The following is a 20,535-nucleotide window of genomic DNA, read 5'->3' as shown; positions in this document are numbered from 1 at the left end:
GCAATATCTTGCTCCGCAATTCTCAGCTGGTGATAACCCAATCTCAAATCTATATTTGAGAATACCCATGCTCCTTTCAACTGATCAAACAAATCATCGATCCTTGGTAATGGATACTTATTCTTCACTGTCACCTTGTTCAACTCCTGATAATCAATACACAACCTCATACTTCCATCCTTCTTCTTCACAAACAATATTGGGGCTTCCCAGGGTGATGAACTAGGTCTAACGTAACCTTTCTCCAATAAATCATCCAACTGACTCTTCAAATCCCTCAACTTGGCTGGAGCCATCCTAATGGAGCCTTAGAAATAGGTCTAGTTCCAGGAACTAGATCGATAGTGAACTCAACATCCCTTACTAGTGGCATACCCAGAATCTCATCTGAAAACACATCTAGAAATTCTTCTACCACAGAAATACTCTCCTTACCTTTCTTTTCCTCACTTTCAATCTCTTGAACACTACACAGAAATAAAGGAAAACCCTTCTTAAACAGCTTCTGTAGTTGAATTGTAGACACGATTCTCAATCTTGAACTTTTCTCCCTTTTTATATACTACTTTGGTCTTACTTAGGCTAGTCAAAGTGACCTTTTCAGCCGACAATCAATCTTTGCCTCATACTTTCCCAACCAATCCATACCCAGAATCACATCGAAGTCATTCAAATCAAACTCGATCAAATCTGCCAGAAATTCTACCCCAGAGATGGAAATAGGCACACTCAAAAACAATCTCGAACAACTCCTCACTTCCCCAAATGGAATAGACACATCTAGAGAAACTGACTCAGGACTTTCTAACCCGAGACTCCCAACTACTTTCTTATAAACAAACGAATGAGACGCTCCTGAATCAAACAAGACTTTCACAGGAGAAGAGCTTATAATGAAAACCCCAATTACCACATCATTAGCAGACTCAGCCCGACGGCTATTCATCACGAACACACGACCTTTTGGGGTACCTCCCGCACTGCTACTAGTTCCAGCCTTGGGTGTAGGTCTTCTATAATAGGTGGTTTACTAGGTGCACTAGACTCTTTCACTTTCCCAGACTTAACATCAGCTTCCGTCTTGAAACACTCGTACTCACGGTGTCCCAACTTCCGACAGTAACGACAAGTTATCAGGTTCCCCTCACAGTCCTTCCCTGGTTGGTCTTTTTCACACCTCTTGTAGAAATACTTCCTCTTGGGTCTCTCACCCCTTTGGTTCCCATTCCCCTTATGGTTGGACGAATGGCCTCCATTCCCTTTCCCAAAGTTCCCCTTGTTGTCTCTCCTATCCCCAGAATTCCCTTGGTAGCTCCCATTAGGCTTATGCCTCTTTTCACCCCCGTGAGAAGAGTTCAGGTTCTTCCTTTTCTCTCTAGCATGCTCCATTTCCCTTCCCTTGATTCCTTACAGGTGGGCTTCATGGCCATACACTTCATCCAAGGTCTCAAAAGTCACTCCCCCTAGCTTCCCTTGGAGGGTCAAGGTTAGGCCTTGCTCAAATCTCTGAGCTTTGATGGTTTCAGTAGGGACTACTTCCGGGGCAAACCTCATTAACTAACTCATTGAAATTGTTGTAGTACTCATTGATTGACATGTTCCCCATTCTTAAGTTGGTAAAATCCATGCACTTTTGCTTTCTTAGGTAGAAAGGGTAAAACTTTTTTCTCAAGGCTTCCTTAAACTCATCCCACCCAAAGTTTGGCTTTTTCAACAGCTCATCTTTTCTTTGGACCCACCATAAAGTAGCTTCCTCCCTTAAGTAGTAAACCCCATTATTCATCCTCAACTCACTTGGGTAATTGATAGCATCAAACAACTTATCAAACTCCCTAATCAAGTTTTCAAGACTGGCAGGGTCCTTCTTTCCCAAGTAAACAGGTGGTTTGGCTGCAACAAATCTCTTAAAAACCTCACTATAAGAGTCAAGGTCAAAGATTTGGTTTCCTTTGTTCACCACTTTCGTGATGTTCCCAGTAATATGGGTTAGCTTTCTAAGGACCTTCCCAACTTTGGAACCAGTGCGCTTATTTCTCACTTGGTCTCTCATTCTTGCAGACATACTTCCTGGGTTTAATTATCATACTTTAAAAATTAAAACAAGTTATATCATATAAGCATTTAATTCACTTAATAACATAGAGAAATTTCAAATAATTCATTTTATTTCATTAATAATAAATGAAAATACAACTTTGTCATTTAGGACAATTATTGAAACATTAAACAAAAACCATAGTTCAAAATCATTAAATCAAGCAACACTACGAGCATAACCATCTTCAATAGGATCATAATCTGGATCATCACTTCTATTACTTGGTTCGGCCATGAGAGTTGGGTTGTAACCACTATAGCTTAGAATAAGGCCTGATGAGCTTGACACAGATTTACTTATATTTCTGTCCGGGCTAGGAGTGTAACTTAGGCTTTTTATTGGGCTTACATCACCATGAGGTTAGCTTGAAGAAGCGTTGGGGCTTTGGGCTCTTTCTTTTGCAATTCGAGAACGAGTTCTAGGCCTTTTTGTAACATGGAAATGGACTTTTGGGCTAGGCCGTTTTGAAGATTTGTAGCTTGGAGTTTGGGTAGGAGAACGGTAATGCTTGCCCCTACTAAGAGGTGGTATGGATTCATCACTAGATTCCATATATTTATAACGCTTCCTTGGGTAAGAGAAAAACATTTGGGTAATTAGGTAGTACATTTGGTCATTTTCTCCATAGGTGCAATTCTTTGGGGGCTTGGGAATTTTCACAGCTTTTCTCCTAGGTTCATACTTGCGCTCCACACAGTGCAAGTCCCTCTTAAGGCTAGACATGCTTGCCAACCATTTCCCTTCATGATGATGCTTCTCATTCTACATCCCATTTTCCTTGATCACGTCCCCATATTTATCAAAAAGAGGTTGATATCTCTCAATTCTAGGCAAATGGGCCAAGGCCAAAAGAGCCATCCAAGGTTGTTGGGTCAAGACTTCCTCACGAAACTTCTCATTAAGGGTCAAGGCTAAAGTACAAATTCCAGTCATGAAATCACTAACTGAGACTCCACTCTCTTTCAAGTAATGAATTTCAAAATAATGGTGTCTCATTTCATCCATCTTTTCCATCTGTTTCACACACACATGCAAAACAATTAATTAAATTTCAAATCACACAAAAAATTCAATTCAAAATCCATTTGCAATAAGAAATTCATAACTCAAGCAACCAAGCATAACTCAAGATCACCCAACCATGGGTAATAACTCCAAGAATTTCGGACCTCTTGACCATTCCCTAAGGTGTTTTAACACCAACTTTAATGCACACATAATCGCATACTCAAGTTTCAAATAATTTCAATTATTTTTATTTTCGAAAATAATAGATACGTACTTGAATCATGATTATAGGACGGTCGAGCCAGCGTCTCAACGTTGAGGCGAGCCTTTCCTAGACAGAGATTCGTACCCATTATAGGCCTCTGTAGAAAACTCGAGCATACTTTTCTCATTCATCTTTCCACAAATAGGAAAATAGTTTTATATAAAAATAAAGCTTTTGACTCTCACACAAATGTGAAACTCTATCTATCCTATATGCCCTTCTTAAGTCTTCCTACCATTTTTTTATTCCAATTTTAATCTTTTTAGGACCTTGAAAACTGATACCAATTTGTAACACCCCCAAATATCCCTCTACGGAAATACTAGTATAATACATATAATTACACCGTAGAGATAGACTTAGGTGTATTACCGCCGCGTGATTACGCAAGGCCAATCAAACTTACTAAATAAACCAATACTTTGCAACGGAAACTTCAAAACTCTTCTTTATTTAATAATAAACTAAAAATAGTAACCATTGTCATGAGTACTCAAAAATAAATACAAGGACCTACAAATCCTAATCTAGGTGAAACCATTCCCGGGACTCCAAATGCTCAATTATTGACTCCACCTGAAATTAGTCAACACTTCTTACCATTAAGGTAAACAGGGCGAACCAAAACAAAATAAGAAATACAAATTAGCAAAATATGCTAAGTACGATAAGTGTGAGATAATTTAACTCAATTTAATTAGCAAACATGCTTTTGAAATCAATTCCATCCATTCCAATAATTAAATCAATAATTCCAACTCAAAATTCCAAAACCAATTTCAATAACCAATATTAATATCCAGTAAATCCAATTCCAATTACTTAAAACTAATTCCTCTCCCAAGTGTGCACACCCCCAAATCTAGTCTCCTTATATTACAAGGCTATTCTTGAGGAAAGACTCGGTCATACAAAGTCCAAAGTCTTATCAAATAAACCAAATCCGCATAGTGGGATTACTAACATGCTTATAAAACTTTAATAATAATAATTCAATAAATCCTCTTTAAACCCAATACTTCCAACTTTTAATAGTAATAATAATTCAAACTCCTTTTTATTAAATTCCACTTGCTTTCAATATTAAACCTTTTTAAACATTAATTTATTTAAAACACGATATAAAATCAATACTCCAATTTATTTATTAAAACCAATTTAATTAAACGTACTTTTATTTCATAATCATAATTTAATTCAATTCAATCATCATAAGAAATCATTCAAACATGCTTATTCAAACTAATCTCTTTCAAGGTATCTAACCACTTACCATACCTTGATCCTTTCTTAGCAAAACCACACAAAAGGAACCTCAAGAATCTTGATCGAACACACCCTACAAATAAATATAACCTTAATTAATACAAGGTTAACAAATAATCACAAATAATTAAACTAAAAACCTCTCAACTATATGTACATGAACCTTTTAAATTAATTTATCATAACCACCATTAAAAATATGATTTTATATAATTAAAACAACTCATAATAATTTATTTTTTTTATAAATTCCCCATAATAATTATAATTAATTGAATAAGAGAAAATAAGAAGAAAAGATAAGAAACCAAGCAGAAGATGAGAAGGGAGCTACAAGGGTTGCTAGCGGCAGCAAATGGTGCCGGAAGGTGGAGGACGGCGGTAGTGGCTGTCGGAGAGGAGGTGGTGGTGCGCAAGGAGGAGCAAAGAAAATAAAAAAAGAATTTGAGAGAGAAATAAGAGAGAATTATGAGAATTTGAGTGAGGGTTTGATCATGAATTGAAGGGGTATTTATTAGGGGTGTTCAAATCCGGGTACCTGGGTTTTCGGGTACAGTTTCGGGTAGTTGTCCCTTTGTCCCATGCCCCGACCCGAATATCTCGGGTACCCGGGTTCCGGGTACCCGAATTATTCACATCGGGACATAGGGTACCCGGATTTCTTTTTTTTTTTTTTAAATAACATTATACTTGTAAAAAATTTATGTATTTATACGTGAATCCGAAATAGTATCAGCATACAAGCGAAAGGGGTAGAACAATATCCAATGAAATAGATCCAAAATATTTAGGAATCCCAAAATAAAGAGAATGAAAAACAACCAGTGAACAAAATATAGTACAATTGAAGACCCATAACATAAAAGAACAAAACATGAAAAATTGAAAAGTAGACAAAATCTCCAAATTACAAAGGAGAATAAATGGCATCAAAATTAACGAAGGCAAACTGAAGGGTTGAGTCGCTTGAAGTCACTTGATTTCGCATGAAGTGAGAATTGAGTCGCTTGAAGATAGGATCTGTGAATTGAAGGAACTCAGAAGGCTTGAAGAAGGAAGGCAGGAAGAGAGAGAGTCAAAGAGAATCAGAAAAGTTCAAGGAAGAGAGAGGGAGAAAGCAGTGCTAACTGACAGAAGAGAGAGAGAAACCCTAAGTCACTAACTGAATATCTAAACTTTAAGTGGGCTGGACTCGGTTTGAGAGAGTGTTTTTTTTTTTAGAAAAGATATTTGTATTAATTTATTTTCGGGAAATTGGGTACCCGGGTAATAAAAAATGCGGCCCATGTCCCGACCCGGATACCCATCCCGAAAAAATAGTTTTTTTCCCAAATTTTCCATCGGGTATTTACCGGGTCATCAGGAAATCAGGTCGGGACAATCGGGTCGGGTTTTTTGAACACCCCTGGTATTTATAGGCTAGTGTAAGCATGAATCATGGTAGGAAAATGTAGGAAGAATTATAGTAAGTAGGGTTTAAGCGATTACTTAGAGAAGTGAGTAAAAGAATTAAGGAAGGTTTTGATATTAAGGTGATTGTGTATAATTAAATATGGAATGTATGTTTTTCATTAAAAATAATAAGAAAATTGGAATTACTTGGGGAATGATTAAGAAGAATAAAAGGAAAGAGAATTTGATGATCAAATATTAAAAAGATGGAGAAATAGAATTAAGGAAAGTAAGAGATTTAGGGAGATAATTAAAAATACAACTTTACCAAAATAAATTCCCATAAAATAATTAGACAGGGCCGAAAATCTTGAGCTTCCCATAGCTCAGATTTTCAGATTTCTCTAGGATTATTTAGGAAGATTTTGTGCGATTTTAAGGAGTAAAATAATATAGAATAAATATTTATTTAATTAGTTAAATACCAATTATTCACCAGTAAATAACCAAGAAAAAAAATCAGATTTTCCATACATGGAAAATTTGAAATCATAGCTAATTATTGGGAATTTTCAGCCATCTAAAATAATTAATAAAATATTATTTTACTTTAATTAAAATATCCCAAATATGTAAATATTTTGGTTTTTAAAAAAAGATAAATAGATAATAAATCTTGTCCAAAATAATGATTAGTTTTCAAAATACTTTTGGCGCCAAAATTCAAATATTATTTTGGTTCCAAATAATAATTTTACTAAAATACCCTTTTTATAAAATAATTTCTAATTAATTAATTAGAAAATACGTATGAAAATACAGGGTATTACATGCAGCCCATAAAACCGGTTTAAGTTCATTTTGTATTTACGATAACGTTCCCTCCTGCATTGATGTAGCCTAAAACAAGTGTCTTATTTTCATATATAATCCATGAGCTAGCTTTTTTTTTTTTATCATTGGGGTCTTCTCTTGTAATGTCTTATCATCATCGAGATCTTCTAGATGTTGAGCTTCTCATACATCTTCTATTGGAGAAACAGTACTACTAACATTTACTCCAGGAGATTGATTCATGGTTAAGTAAAATGTTGGGACATGGGAAATAATGGGACATTTTGTGAAGATGAGCTCCCATGAAATTGGTGAGAAATTTAAGATGTATAATTTAGGTTTATAGGTCTTTGTTGGCTACCATATACCATTGCATAGCAGCTTGAATTGTGGATTATTGAAAATACTTGAGTTGATGTGAAACGCGGTCCTAAAACAAACGTATTTGTAGTATTTTAGTCCCTTAACTATTGAGTGAGGCAAATTGATCCCTTAGCCACCAAGGAGTATTAATTCCGGCCAAATAGTTTAGGGAACTTTCCTTGTCATTAATAGGTAAGGGACCATTTAAAATTATATGACAAAGTTTAATTATTATTTGAATACAGTACTTTAGGGACTTATCAAATTAATTGATTAAAGAGAATAGTTTAGGGACTACAAGGTTGACTTGGTAATATCACTGATAACAAAAAAGGTTAGGGACTTTTACTTTACTCATACTCTAGAAGACTTTGAAAAGTGGGTTACTTCAAGGAATAAAAAAAGACTATTATTGAACACTACTTTTCATCTTCAAAATTAAAGAAAAAAACACACGATCTCCATTGTATGTTATGATTGGGTGAGAATTTGGAGAATCATTGTAGACACCCAAATGTGTCTCCCCAAAACCAAACCCAGTGATGAATACATTTCATGTCATTTGATTATCAAACGAGGTGAAAGTGTGAAAAATTTAGTGATGAGGATGTTTTTATTAAAATATCTCTTCTTTCTGTTTTTGAAAATATTTCTTTTCTTACCCTATTTATGAAAAACGTGAATTCCAGTTAGTTTGGTCTATGATAAGGGTCCAATAATAGTGTAGTTAGATAGAGCTCAAAAAGAGCTTTCCAACGATATATTATAAGCCCAATTCCGATGCATAATGAGGAAGTTATGGCAAAAAAAACTAAACTGGGTCCGGTTTGGTTCTTACATACGACCCAATGATCTAGAGGAGGGCCTATTATTAATTATCATTCCTAAAGCTATTAAGATTTTTTATAGTCTTCTAGAATACTCTAGAATATTCTCTTAAATCCTAATGGAGTTAGGATTGATAATAATGTTTCAAAGAGTTTGAAATTGAATAAAACTACTCCTTTTGAGAATCCTTGTTTTGTACGAAATGGAATATATTCAGATATTATCTTTTTGCCTCATAATATTTATTCAAATCTTATATGGTTGGATAGATATTGAAATTATATTTCCAATGATATATTATAATATTAATTCCGAGCTATAACGAAAAAGATATGAATGAGATACAAAACTCTATCCAAAACTAACACCCTTCCACTATTTCGTCCATATCTTTTTATCTACAAAAGATTTTAATCTAATTCCAATTGGTTAGAAAGTAGACTTTAAGATATTTATAACGACATATTATATAACTTATTTGGAATTCTGGATCAAACGATATGATAAAAACAAAATCCGCAAAAAATGTCATGCATCGCCAAACGACAGGTTTGTCGCTTAGCGACAAAGCCTGTCACCTGGCGACAAAATCGTTGCCTGGAGACAAGACCCTATCGTTGGCGACAAGAGGATGTTTTATTCCTTTTCGAACTCTGATTCGTTTTTATCGATTCCGGACTATTTTCTTATAAATAGGGTCCCTGAACCTCCGTTTTTCAACAACTCTCAACCTGTATTCTCTAATTCTCTCTCTCTCTCTCTCTCTCTAAGCTAAAGCTTATTCTCTATCTCCCTCTTTCTAGCCTAGCCTTTTACAAACAAAATTCCTCATATACTAGCTCTAAACACACCTAACCAAGTTCGAAGTTGCCTTCGCCCTAGATATGAAAGGTTTGATATTTCTGAGGGTTTGGTCCCAAATCTCTATTTCAATTATCTAATTTAATTCTTTGATTTTATATTTTCCTTGAAGTTACTAATGCGTGTATTTTGTTATTAATAAGAGATACGAGGCATCCAAGTAAGTTCTTTAATTGTTTAATTGATATTATGATACAGAAATCATGCCTAGATTGTTATTTTGATTCCTATTATTATGTTAGGATGTTTTTCTTAGTATCATGTTCGGATGCTTTTCCTAGTATTATGTTAGGATGCTTTTCTTAGTATCATGTTTAAGGTAAAGAATAAGTTTTTAATATCAATTATGATTTCTATGTTGCTTCCTATTTTCTTTCCTAATATCATGTTAGGGCTAAAGCTTTGATCTTTGATGTTTAGTGACATGCAGGGTTTGTTATTAATCTTGTTAGTATCATGCCTAGGGTCTTGCTATTATTATGCTTTATTTTTAACATGGTTATTTATATTATTATTATGATTATTTTTATAATTGTTGTTATAATTATTATGATTATTATCATGTTGCTTGATTCTTATTATTGTTATTGCTTGATCACGCCTTTTATGCATGTTTAAAGGGAATTTGTACTTGTAATCACGCTTAATAAGATAATTAATAATCTTGTTTAGGGTTAATATGATTATAATTCAAGTGATCGCCAATAATAGATTTATTTGTGCATTAATATTCAACCAACATAGATTAAACAGGTTTAGGGTTAACCTATTGATTGCATGTTAGTCAGAAAGCGCACATGAATACGAGCAGAATAAAGTAGAGGCCTATCATTAGGGCAGATCCTTTCTCTTTTAGTTTGGATTTGTACCTTCATCCCCGAACTTCTTGTCTTGGTTCCAGACCTATTGGAGTTAACAATCTCCTGGATCGTTAAGGGGTGTAACCCTCACCCTATGAACGGTTTACAAGTTCCTAAAACTTGTTGGCAACTCTTTTGCTGTAGCGTCCTTCCCTTTGGACGCCACCATACTTAAGTGTATGATCACAGTGGGGTTCAAGTTTGGGATAATGCTTGAAATATTCCCTATAATCATCTGATCCTAGTTTTTTTTTTTTTTTTTTTTATAATGCGCTTATTTATTTATGAAAAATCGGTTAGAGTTTGAATTTTTTAGAGTTTTGATATATATATCTTTCTATGGGTTGATCATCCAAATTTTTTTTAGAGTTTTGATGTGAAAAATTTCAGTTCCTAATGCACCCGCAACATTTGAGCATATGAATTTATAGGATGATCAACAATAATTTGAAGAACATACCAAAATGTATAGCCAAATTTCAATCTATAACATCTAATTTATTTTTCACTAAACGAATTTTTAGATAATTTGTTGTACAAATATGGGCGTATTCGGCAAAAGTAGTTGTGTTAGCTGTCAGCTGTACACCTAGCTGTAAGCTGACAACTAACTATTAGCTTAGAATGTTTTAATTTTAAATAGTAATGTTTGGTAAATTAGTTGTTGAGTTTCTAAATGTTATTGCATAAATTATATTTATATTATTAGTCAAATTTTAAAACCAAAAATTTAAGGTTTGGTTTATAAAATAAAGTACACAATTTCTTGATTACTATCAAATACATCCGAAAGGAAAGTGTACAATCTATAAAATTAATAAATAAATTAAAATAAATGAGTGTATACAAACCTTTAAGTAAGAACTTTTATTTGCTTAATAAGCTAAAAGTTTCTCTAATGAAAAAATACCCAAATCGTTTTATTACAATATATAATTACGGAGTCTAGCTTTCCATAAACTATCAGCTATATGGTCACGAATAGCTTTCATTTCAATACCATCACCTTCTCTATTAAACTAATTTGATCCAGCATGATTAATATCTGGCAGCTCGAATGATGGAATTAAATGTGGATAATCCTCCAATACTCGTAAAAGGGGATCAGTTGGTGAATTAATTATAATAAAATTGTGTAGGGAAAATGTAGCAACCAGGATTTGTATTTGTGTCTCAACACTATATTTTGACATTTTGACAAGTATCTTCCATCTCTGCTTCAAAACTCCAAAAGATCTTTCGATACAACTTCGAAGGGATGAGTGCCAACGATTAAAAATTTCTTGTTTATTTTGCAGAGGTACATTCTCAAATTGTGACTTATGAATTTAGACCTGGCAAACGGGTCGTGTCGTGTTCATGTTCGGGTCCATCATAAACGGGTTGAAGAACCCCAAACTCTGACACGACTTGTTTACTAAACGGGTCATATAGGCTAGACACAAACACAACCTGTTTATTAAACGGGTAACACGAATTTAACACGTGTAACCCGTTTAGATAAACGGGTCGTGTTCGTGTTAAAAATTTTAACCTGTATAATAAATGACCTGTTAAGTAAATATAACCTGATTATAAAAAAAAAAAACAAATTGATTATCTCAATTAACCCACAAAAATAGGCTCACTTGGCCCAAATATTTTCAACATTGCCAAACAAACCATAGTAGCCATGTTTGCCCAAAAGGCCAAAATATTACAAACCAGAAATTAAAGTTTGCCCAAAATATTAATTGTTCAAAATATTACATGTCACTTAATTGTTCAAAAAAAAACCAAAATGTTCATTCCATAAGCTGATTTGTGACGACAAGATTGACAACTTCCACTTGAATTCCAAATTTCATATGCCACCAATTCAAGCCACCTCCTCTTGCAAGGGTACCTAACAAAACAAAATTCCAAGTTAAAAAATAATAAATAAAGAATGAAAAAACAGCAAGTAATGAACATGATTTATAAATAATAACAAAAAAAGGTATGAGATTGATCACCTAATCAAGAACATTAACGGCAGGTTTGGAAGTTGAACAAGGAGTGCTCCCACTTCCAGCACTACCCGAAACAGGACTTGGTGTAGTGCTTGGACATGAAGTGTCATCAATATCAAGCTTTAAATTCATGATGTTGTCACATATATCCTCCACCCCAACAATCTCATCAGCTAAATAGAAGAATAAACAAGAATAAGGCTATTGGAATCATAACTAATACTGCAATAATTTTATATATAAATAAATAACAAGTTAAAAAAATCACCTTGCTGCCCATACAACCAATCTCTTAGACATATCAATGCTTCCACAGCAGATGGCTTTAAAGAGCTCCTAAGAGCATCAACACTCGTGGTATAATTTTATACCACGGTGTAAATATTAATCCAAAAGTTGCAAATTTTTACTACCTTGGTGGCATAAAACTATACCATCAAATGGTATATACCATCCCATGGTAAACTTTTATTTCGTTCCACGTGAAACATGAACCAACCAGGTCATGCCATGTGGCCTGGTTGTCATACATCTTTATTTATTTTTTTCAATTGCATTTTAAGAAAAAATTACCATTGTTCATAATTTTTCAAGACATACACATAGACACCCATATTGATGTAGTTTTATATATTTTTGAAATTCACTTTTTTCTACATAAATTGCTTATTTTATTTAATTAACTTTATAAATAGTAATTAGTTATTTTAAACATAAAACAAAATAGTAAACTTTTTTTATACCATGGGTGGGGTGATTTTTGGAGAAAATATATTGTATTGTGGTATAGATGATGTGGAGGAGTGAGAAAGTGGTAGAGAGAGAAGGGTGGTATAAATTTTTACACCATGAGTGATGATGGTCTAACAGGGTCTAAAACCCTCCCACCAATACTGAATGAAGATTCTGAAGCGACAGTTGAAATAGGCATACATAGGATATCTCTAGCCATAAGAGAAAGAATGGGGAAGCGAAATTGAATTAATTTCCAAAAATCAAGGATGTCCAATTCATTGACACGAGCAATTAAAGACTCCTCCAAGAATACTTTGTTAGGAAATAATGGTGTAATTGGGTTTGATTAATGCGGAACAAATCAATTAAAAATAAGAATTCAGAAAAACAATAAAGAAGATAAACAAACAACACATGGATTTACGTGGTTCGGTCAAAATAGACCTACATCCACGGGTGGGGGATTAGAGAGCTTCTTCACTATAATGGAGAAAGAAACAAGAGAATAATACAAGGAGTCTTAAATCTAATGGCTCAATAAGGTATGATCTAATTGATCAACTAAAGGGTTCTTTTATAACACAAGGAAACCCTAATAAAACACTAAGATTGTTCCCCAAGTATACTCAAATAACCGTCATAGAAAAGATATAATTTTAGGAAATATTCCATAAATTATCCTGGAATAACCTAACTACCGAGCTATAGCTCGGAAGCTAGCTCATGCCTGCCGCAAGTCCTCATAGGGCCGAGCTATAGCTCACTCGCATAGAGCTATAGCTCGCAGCCTCGTTGCAAATTTTTAGCTTCGTCAGGTTTTTGTAAAACGGTCATAACTTTCTCGTTTCTTATTAGAATTGGGCATATGACCTATCGTTGGAAAGCTCTTGAACCAAGCTATCACCTCCAACTTGAATCATCTCAAAATCAGTTGTAGTTTTAGAGATATAAGCGTTCAAAGTCAGCCCTACTAGATTTTGAGTCACAATTTAACATACTTCAAGTTCAGATTTTGGAGTACTAGCAAATTCCCCTCCGGAGAAATCATCAAAGTCCTAATTAATCATATTTACAATAAGTAAAAAAAATAATTCTAATAAATAATAATCATAGTAATAATAATTAATAATAAACAAAAAAGTAAATAGGCAATATACCTTCATGAAGCCATCAGCAGGAACAAAGTTCACACCACCATCATTAGTTTTAAAAGGTGTGGATGATCCACCATTTGATTGAGTTGAAGAAGTAACATATGAATTAAACAACTCAAATAACTTGTCTTTCAAGCATGACACCTCAAAAGAGGCATTTGAATCATATAATTTGGCATATACAAAACTCATCAACTGAAATTTTTATCGATGATCCATAACCGCAGCAATAGCCATAATGGGAGAGAAATCAGACCAATATTTCTCAAACTTACCCCACATTCTCAGGGCCATCTTTCTAACAAAAGAATCAACACTTTCCATTTCATCTTTCAACAACAATCTTACCTTCATAACATTAGGAAAGTAGAGATTCGCAGTAAGGTATTTTGAACCTGAAAAAGCACAAGTAAAATCATAAAAAACTTTCAAAAACTTGAAAATTTTCTCAAGCCTAGACCACTCCTCATTTGTTGGACAATGCACATAGTTAGTACCAGTTTTATGAAGATGAACAAAATCCTTTCTGTAAAATATAGCACTCTCTAACATCATATAAGTAGAGTTCCATCGAGTTAAGCAACGCAATCAAGAAATCTTTGTTTCCTAGACTCTGAACCCTTACAATATTTCACAGTTTCTCTAACCTTACAAACAGCCTCATCAACCTCCTTAAGTCCCTCTTGGACTACCAAATTCAGAATATGACAGCAACAACGAATATGAAAATATGTCCCATCACACAACAAATCAAGATTTCCTTTCAAACAATCAACAAACACATCATTTGCAGAAGCATTATCCAAATTCATTGACATTATTTTTTTCTCAATTCTCCACTCTTTTAGCAATGTGTAAATTTTTTCAGACATAGCAACACTAGTATGGGGTGGGGGCATTAAAGAGAAGTTCAAAATCCTTTTTTGTAAAGTCCAAGACTCATCAATATAGTGTGCAATAAGTGATATATATCCATCAGTGGTAAGAGATGACCAACAATCAGGTGTTAAAGAAATTCTCCCAGAAACTTCATGCAAGGCAGCACCAAGTCTTACTTTCTCCATATTGTAAAGTTTAATTATATCATTTTTTGTGGTGTTTCTAGAGAACAATTTCACGTCAGGTTGCAAGTAAGAGAATACATTCCTAATCCCTTCATATTCAACAAATTGAAAGGGCAACCCATGCTTAACAATAGCAACAGCAAGAAAATTACGAAAAACTTCAGTATTAAAGGTAGGATTTCTTCTTACAACTAGTAGAATGTCGAAGCAAATTACCAGTACCATACTTACTATCAGCACTATAAATCTGGCCACAATTCTTACACTTACACCACAAATTACCATCAGGGTCAGGTTCTAAAATGGTAAAATTCACCCACACACTAGAGGTAAGCTTTCTACATCGCTTAAAATTCTTATCAGGCTTGTAAGTGTGGCCGATTTTCTTTCCCTTTTGTTGTTTAACCGATTTAGCTCGTGTTTCCTTAACAAATTCAAGCTCTAGGTCACCTTCTTCCCCATCAATTTGAGTGGATTTTGGTCCAGAATCCATCTACAAAACACGAATTAAGGAAGCTAATTAGGAAAAGATGTAGAAACTAATACATGAACATAAAACTTAAAAAGTTAAATTATATAGATCTACATGCATGAAACAAATAAACACAAAATAAATTAAAAATCATACTAGAAAATGAGAAATTACCTTAAGAATATGAAGTATGACATATTATCCGAATGATCTACAAAACAAATATTAAAATAAATTAGATGAAAAATCAAAAAAATAATACAATAATATATAAACAATGAAACGTCTCAAATGAAGAACAAAAATAAAAATAAATGAATTGAAGGTGATGAAATGACGATGAACTCATAAGGAGATGAAGTGAGGAACTTACCTTGAGAAGTTGAGAGAGAGTGAGTGTGACGGCTGTGAAGAGAGAGAGACCATAGAATGAAATGTGAAAATAGTTAGGTTAATTTCATTGATGTATGACGGATGTAAGGAGAAATGAAGTTAGGTTTATTTTATGTTTTTGGGCCATTTTATTATATTCGTTTTTTTTATATATATAAACAGGTAAACGGTAAACGGGTAAACACGAACACGACCTGTTTATTAAGCGGGTTGGGTCGTGTTACAATTTTCAACACTAACGCGACCCATTTAAGTATTCGTGTCGTGTCGCGTCAACCCGTTTAACTAAACGGGTCGAAAACCCTCAACACTAACTCGTTTAACTAAAGAGGCTTGCACATGATATTATAAGTTCCTATAATCCTAGTTTCAAAGGCGTTCCAGTCTCAACGCCTTTGAAACTAGGATTATAGGATTTTATAATATCATGTGCAAGCCCCTTTACCTTTCTACTAGAGATTGACTAGAGAACTTCATGAATACCTCTACTTAATATTGACGGTTCGTTAAAAACGCTCACACAAAACTCTGTTTGAGACCCCTTGAGCCAGTGTAAATGCAAACTTTCTCTACAATAGACATGTTACCACTAGCTTTCAATCCATATTTTGAAGATAAGTTGTTACATAATCTCAATATTAACCTTAGCTTCATTCTAAATGCATTGACACATCGAGTAGGATATACTTACAATAATAAGTATATATAAAAGATATAGCATATGCTATTGCAATCCAAAATTTGCACTTTCTATTGTCATCAATGATGTCCATATCTGTAATTTACATTTCAATAACAAGTGATGAAAAAAAATACATAAATAAATAAATAAAATTATATTAACTAAATTTATAAATATTAGAAAATTAAACGAATTACAATTATCAACACTACTAGTTTAGGAGCAAATAACTCCAAATACAATTTAGCAACAAATAACTAATTAAGTTGCTTATTTTAAACATATTGAATGATAAAAAACAAAACTACCTAAAAAGATCTTATCTAATTGTCTTTATTCAAATACAAGTATTGCAACCATCTAAGCCTACTCTCATCATCATCCATATTCAAAATCACCTCTCTCTTAGTTTATCTTCAATCACAGAAATAACATAAAACCAAACATCACAATATTTCTCTAAAATATGGTTTTGTACCATAAGATTGAGAACTTGCGTGGATGTAGTAATTGTGGATGAGGATGGTTGGGTACTTGCGGTAGGTGTACTACTTTGAGCCATAAGCTTAACACTCTGTCATTTCACCAATTTTATGAGACAACATTGTTGATCCTGCTGATTGTCTTCTCTTACACTTCATTTGGACAACATTATTCTTTGTTATATGTAGATTTTGGGACTTCTTATAAGCATGAGTACTAGAATTTGCACCTTTATTAGTCACTTGTAAAGCAGCAACAAAATTTGGTAACACTGAATTTTCAACTTATTCCATAAAATTTTGGAAAAAATTATCATTCGTTAAATCAGATGTAAATTGGTCACTTTGAAAATTGTTACCATTTTTCGGAGTTTCTTCATACTCTTCATCATAATTCTCATGTTCTATGTTATGCTCTTTAATATTAATAACATAGTCTATTGAAGGTGCATACACAATATTCCCATGTAGCATATGAATCTCCAAATAAACTATCCCATTTGTTTACAAGCTTTGCATTAATACCCTTATGACGAAATTTTTTGAAGTATGGATTCTCCTACATATTTTTTTTTTTTAAAAAAAATTAAATTTAAATATATCATATAATTTTATTTTAATGAATAAGAAAATCCTATTTAAAATTAATGTGTACACACCTTAATTTTGTGTCCACGATTCATTCGTGACATCAATTCTATCAAATTTGGGATTCCATCCTAAACCAGTTTCTTTTGATTTCAAAGCTTTCCAATGACGCCAATATTTTCTCATTTTATCACACTTATGCTTGCAGCTATCTGTATTTATAAATACCCATCCAATTCTTTTTTCGACTTCCGCTTGAATTTCCTTCCCACTTAAAAAATTGTAAACAGCCATTGTCTTTAATAAATTGAAGGCATACGTCACACAATATCATCATGTTTTTATCATTCCATTTAAAAATGTTTTAAGTTGCCTCCTATTTACGAGATGAAGCCATCTAGTATGAAAACCAAATTATTAATATATTAAATTTTTATAGTATATATATGAAGACCTACATGCTACCTTAAAAACAAGTGTATCAAAAAGGAAAATAAACAAAAAGCTAATGGCTTATTTTGCATCATTTTTTGTTACAGAAAACTAAAAACCAAAAACAGGAAATAAGAAAAAGGTGTTTCCACTTTTATGTTGTCGGTTTTTAAAATTATCATGATTTTAATAAGTCTAAATAATTTTTGATTCATTATGTGACATATATAATATACTTTTAAAAAACAAAAAACAAAAAAAAAAAACAGAAAACCACAGCGATGTCAAACGAACCCTAAGGTTGTAAAACATCATATATAAACTTATTTAGTAGTTATATCATGATTCATTTTTAAAGCAATAATGTACTCCATATTAATTTGCAATAGATATCATAATTTTTCAATTTGTATCTTTTTATTAAGTGTTGTAGAACAAATGTATATATCTATATAAAGGAATAAAATTCTTCCTTGATTTCCATTAATTGAGATCATACTACAATTGTATACATAGCTAGCATAACACCCGTCTTAAATATAGGAAATCTATATGAGTACTACATTCTAGTTGATTACCCAATATTCTAGCTAACATATGTTAGACATATTTATCTACACTAGTTGACCGCGCGCGGTTCCCCAAGTTGATATTAGCTTTAAGCTATTGTTTTATGGGTGTTTGTATGTTCATCAACGGGTTTAGTTAGGAGGGAATACGCAAAATTGTATATGTTGATTAAATATATGCATTCCTTAATTTATTAATATAAAGTGTTGTATGTTTCTTGCACAAATGTTGACATACAATGTCATATGTACTATGTAGAATGGAGCGTAATATTTTAAGAGGTTTATTGATGATCATGAATGGAAACGGAAAAAAGAAATTATGAAATAGACTGAAAATAAGAAAGTGTTCAAACAAGAAAATTTATTTATTTTAAATATCAGACTTTTAAAAAGATATTTAAAAATGGATTATAGACTAAAAGGAGTGATTTTGGGCCCGAAACAAAAGAAGCCCAATCCCAAAGAGAATCAGGATGTTTGTCAAAACTATACTACTGGAGTAACAATTTTTAAAGCATGTACTGAATAGTGAGTGTACTCATATAGTCATTACAATATTACATACATCATACCCCATCCCCAATCAAGTAATCAACTACGGAGTAATAATACAAAATGTTTCGGATGAAAACAATCGAATCTCGGAAGATCCTTTTATCTTGAGGGAACTTGGTCTCGGTCCGAACAACGCAGGAGCCGAGGGTTTCCTGCACAACAAATACACGTAAACTAGCCTCGGGGGGGACGCCGAGGAAGGCCCCTCCGATGCTTAAGTCAGTATATTAGAGAGAGAAAGCTGTGCAAGAGTTTAGTTGCTTGAGGCTTTGTTGTCTTACCAAGAATTGACCAAATTGTTGGCTTTTATACCTTGGCTAATGAAGGAGGCGGATTGGGCCCGGAAGTCAGTTGGGCTGGGCCAAGCTGATTGGGCCGTTGACTGACCTTGACATGGCTTTGAGGATGTTTGATTTTGACTTTAGCACATTTGGAGAGTTGAACCTTAACCTTGGGCTTTTAATTGGATCATTCAGTGACCAGGCCCAATTGGACTAAATTGGACCCAAACAACTTGCCCCCCAGACCCGATTTGGAAGGATGACGGGTCGGGTTTGATTTAATCAGAAAAGGAGGGAAGTGAATGATTTGTTAATCCAAAAATGTGAATTTAAACCGTAATTAACCCATGATTAATGAGATAACAACAGTTAATGTGGATAATTGCGGAAGTTGGATGGGTAGTGGGCGATTTAACTGCAAGGTCGTGTGTTTAACGGTTACTTAGTGGGGTGCTTGAGAGAAATTGAAACGCAGACTCCTTGAATTCCCATTTCTGGAGATATAAATAGAGGCGCGTCTTCTCTCCCCACTCATTCATCAACACAAACCCAGAATTCTCAAGAACGCTCAAGAGCCCGCATCAAAACTTCGCAAATTCCCCGAGCATTAAGCTTAGAAGCTGAGACTTGTCACTACCAATTCGTAAATCGGCGGCTTTTGCTTCAGATCAAGGTAAATTCCTTTGATTTTATTTCATCTTTCTTCGACTTTGCACTCTTTCCCCTTTTTCGACTTTTTCCTTCGAAATTCGTCAATGGTGAGGGGAGTTAGAGGTGGAGCCCGTGCTCCAAGAAGAGCAAGGCTAATCCCCGATCCCAGGGACAGGATTGGGACCTGGAATGGACGAAGGACAGAGTCTGACCCTACTGAAGGGGTTAGGGCGACTCCCATTTCTTCGGCTCCTCCTCAGAGAACGGATGAGCCGAGTGCTTCTGGACGGGACGATGAAATTCCCGCTGTCCTTTGGGATATCCTCCCAGGGTTTTCAGAGTGGGAGGATGCCGAAGTCGCTTCGGCCATGATAAAGAACCGCCCCTACTCATGGTGGGTAGAGAACGCCGATCAATATCGATTTGCCGAGCAAATTGAGTTGCACTACGGCATTTTTGAAGCTGATGGATATTGGTGCCGAATGCCCTCAGCATCCGATAGAATCCATCGTCCACCCCCGGGGTATGTGGGGGTGTACACGAGACAGCTTCAGTATGGGCTGAGGTTCCCTTTGGACGTTTTCGTCCGAGACTTGCTGATCCATTACAACATTTCCCTGTGCCAGCTGACCCCCACCAGCATCCGAAGGGTAATGACGTACTTATGGGTCTGCAAATTCTTCAGGTACGTGCCGAACCTGCATTGCT

The 20,535-nt window shown here is 34.2% G+C and overlaps 2 long non-coding RNA genes across 8 annotated transcripts; both read right to left on the bottom strand.

The window, feature by feature from the left end:
• Positions 1-2,143: 2,143 nt before the first annotated feature.
• Positions 2,144-6,433, bottom strand: LOC110693828. 2 transcript variants are annotated; one of them, XR_002505691.1, is made up of 3 exons: positions 4,972-6,433; positions 4,645-4,710; positions 2,144-3,112 (listed from the first exon to the last, which is right to left on the bottom strand). It is a non-coding gene; the product is annotated as an uncharacterized LOC110693828 (long non-coding RNA). The 2 variants fall into 2 exon arrangements; XR_002505692.1 differs by having other exon boundaries at positions 4,650-4,710.
• Positions 6,434-11,380: 4,947 nt separating this feature from the next.
• On the bottom strand, positions 11,381-15,812 carry LOC110693826. Of its 6 annotated transcripts, none has more exons than XR_002505687.1 (5): positions 15,565-15,811; positions 15,366-15,402; positions 12,035-15,212; positions 11,770-11,939; positions 11,381-11,660 (listed from the first exon to the last, which is right to left on the bottom strand). It is a non-coding gene; the product is annotated as an uncharacterized LOC110693826 (long non-coding RNA). The 6 variants fall into 6 exon arrangements; XR_002505686.1 differs by having other exon boundaries at positions 11,770-13,556; positions 13,659-15,212; XR_002505688.1 differs by having other exon boundaries at positions 11,770-14,050; positions 14,909-15,212; positions 15,565-15,810.
• Positions 15,813-20,535: the final 4,723 nt, after the last annotated feature.

The sequence above is a fragment of the Chenopodium quinoa genome, unplaced genomic scaffold (assembly GCF_001683475.1).
Source record: "Chenopodium quinoa cultivar QQ74 unplaced genomic scaffold, ASM168347v1, whole genome shotgun sequence".
Lineage (NCBI taxonomy): Eukaryota > Viridiplantae > Streptophyta > Magnoliopsida > Caryophyllales > Amaranthaceae > Chenopodium > Chenopodium quinoa.
The sequence above is the reverse complement of the archived record's forward strand: the minus strand, read 5'-3'. Positions and strand labels throughout refer to the sequence as shown.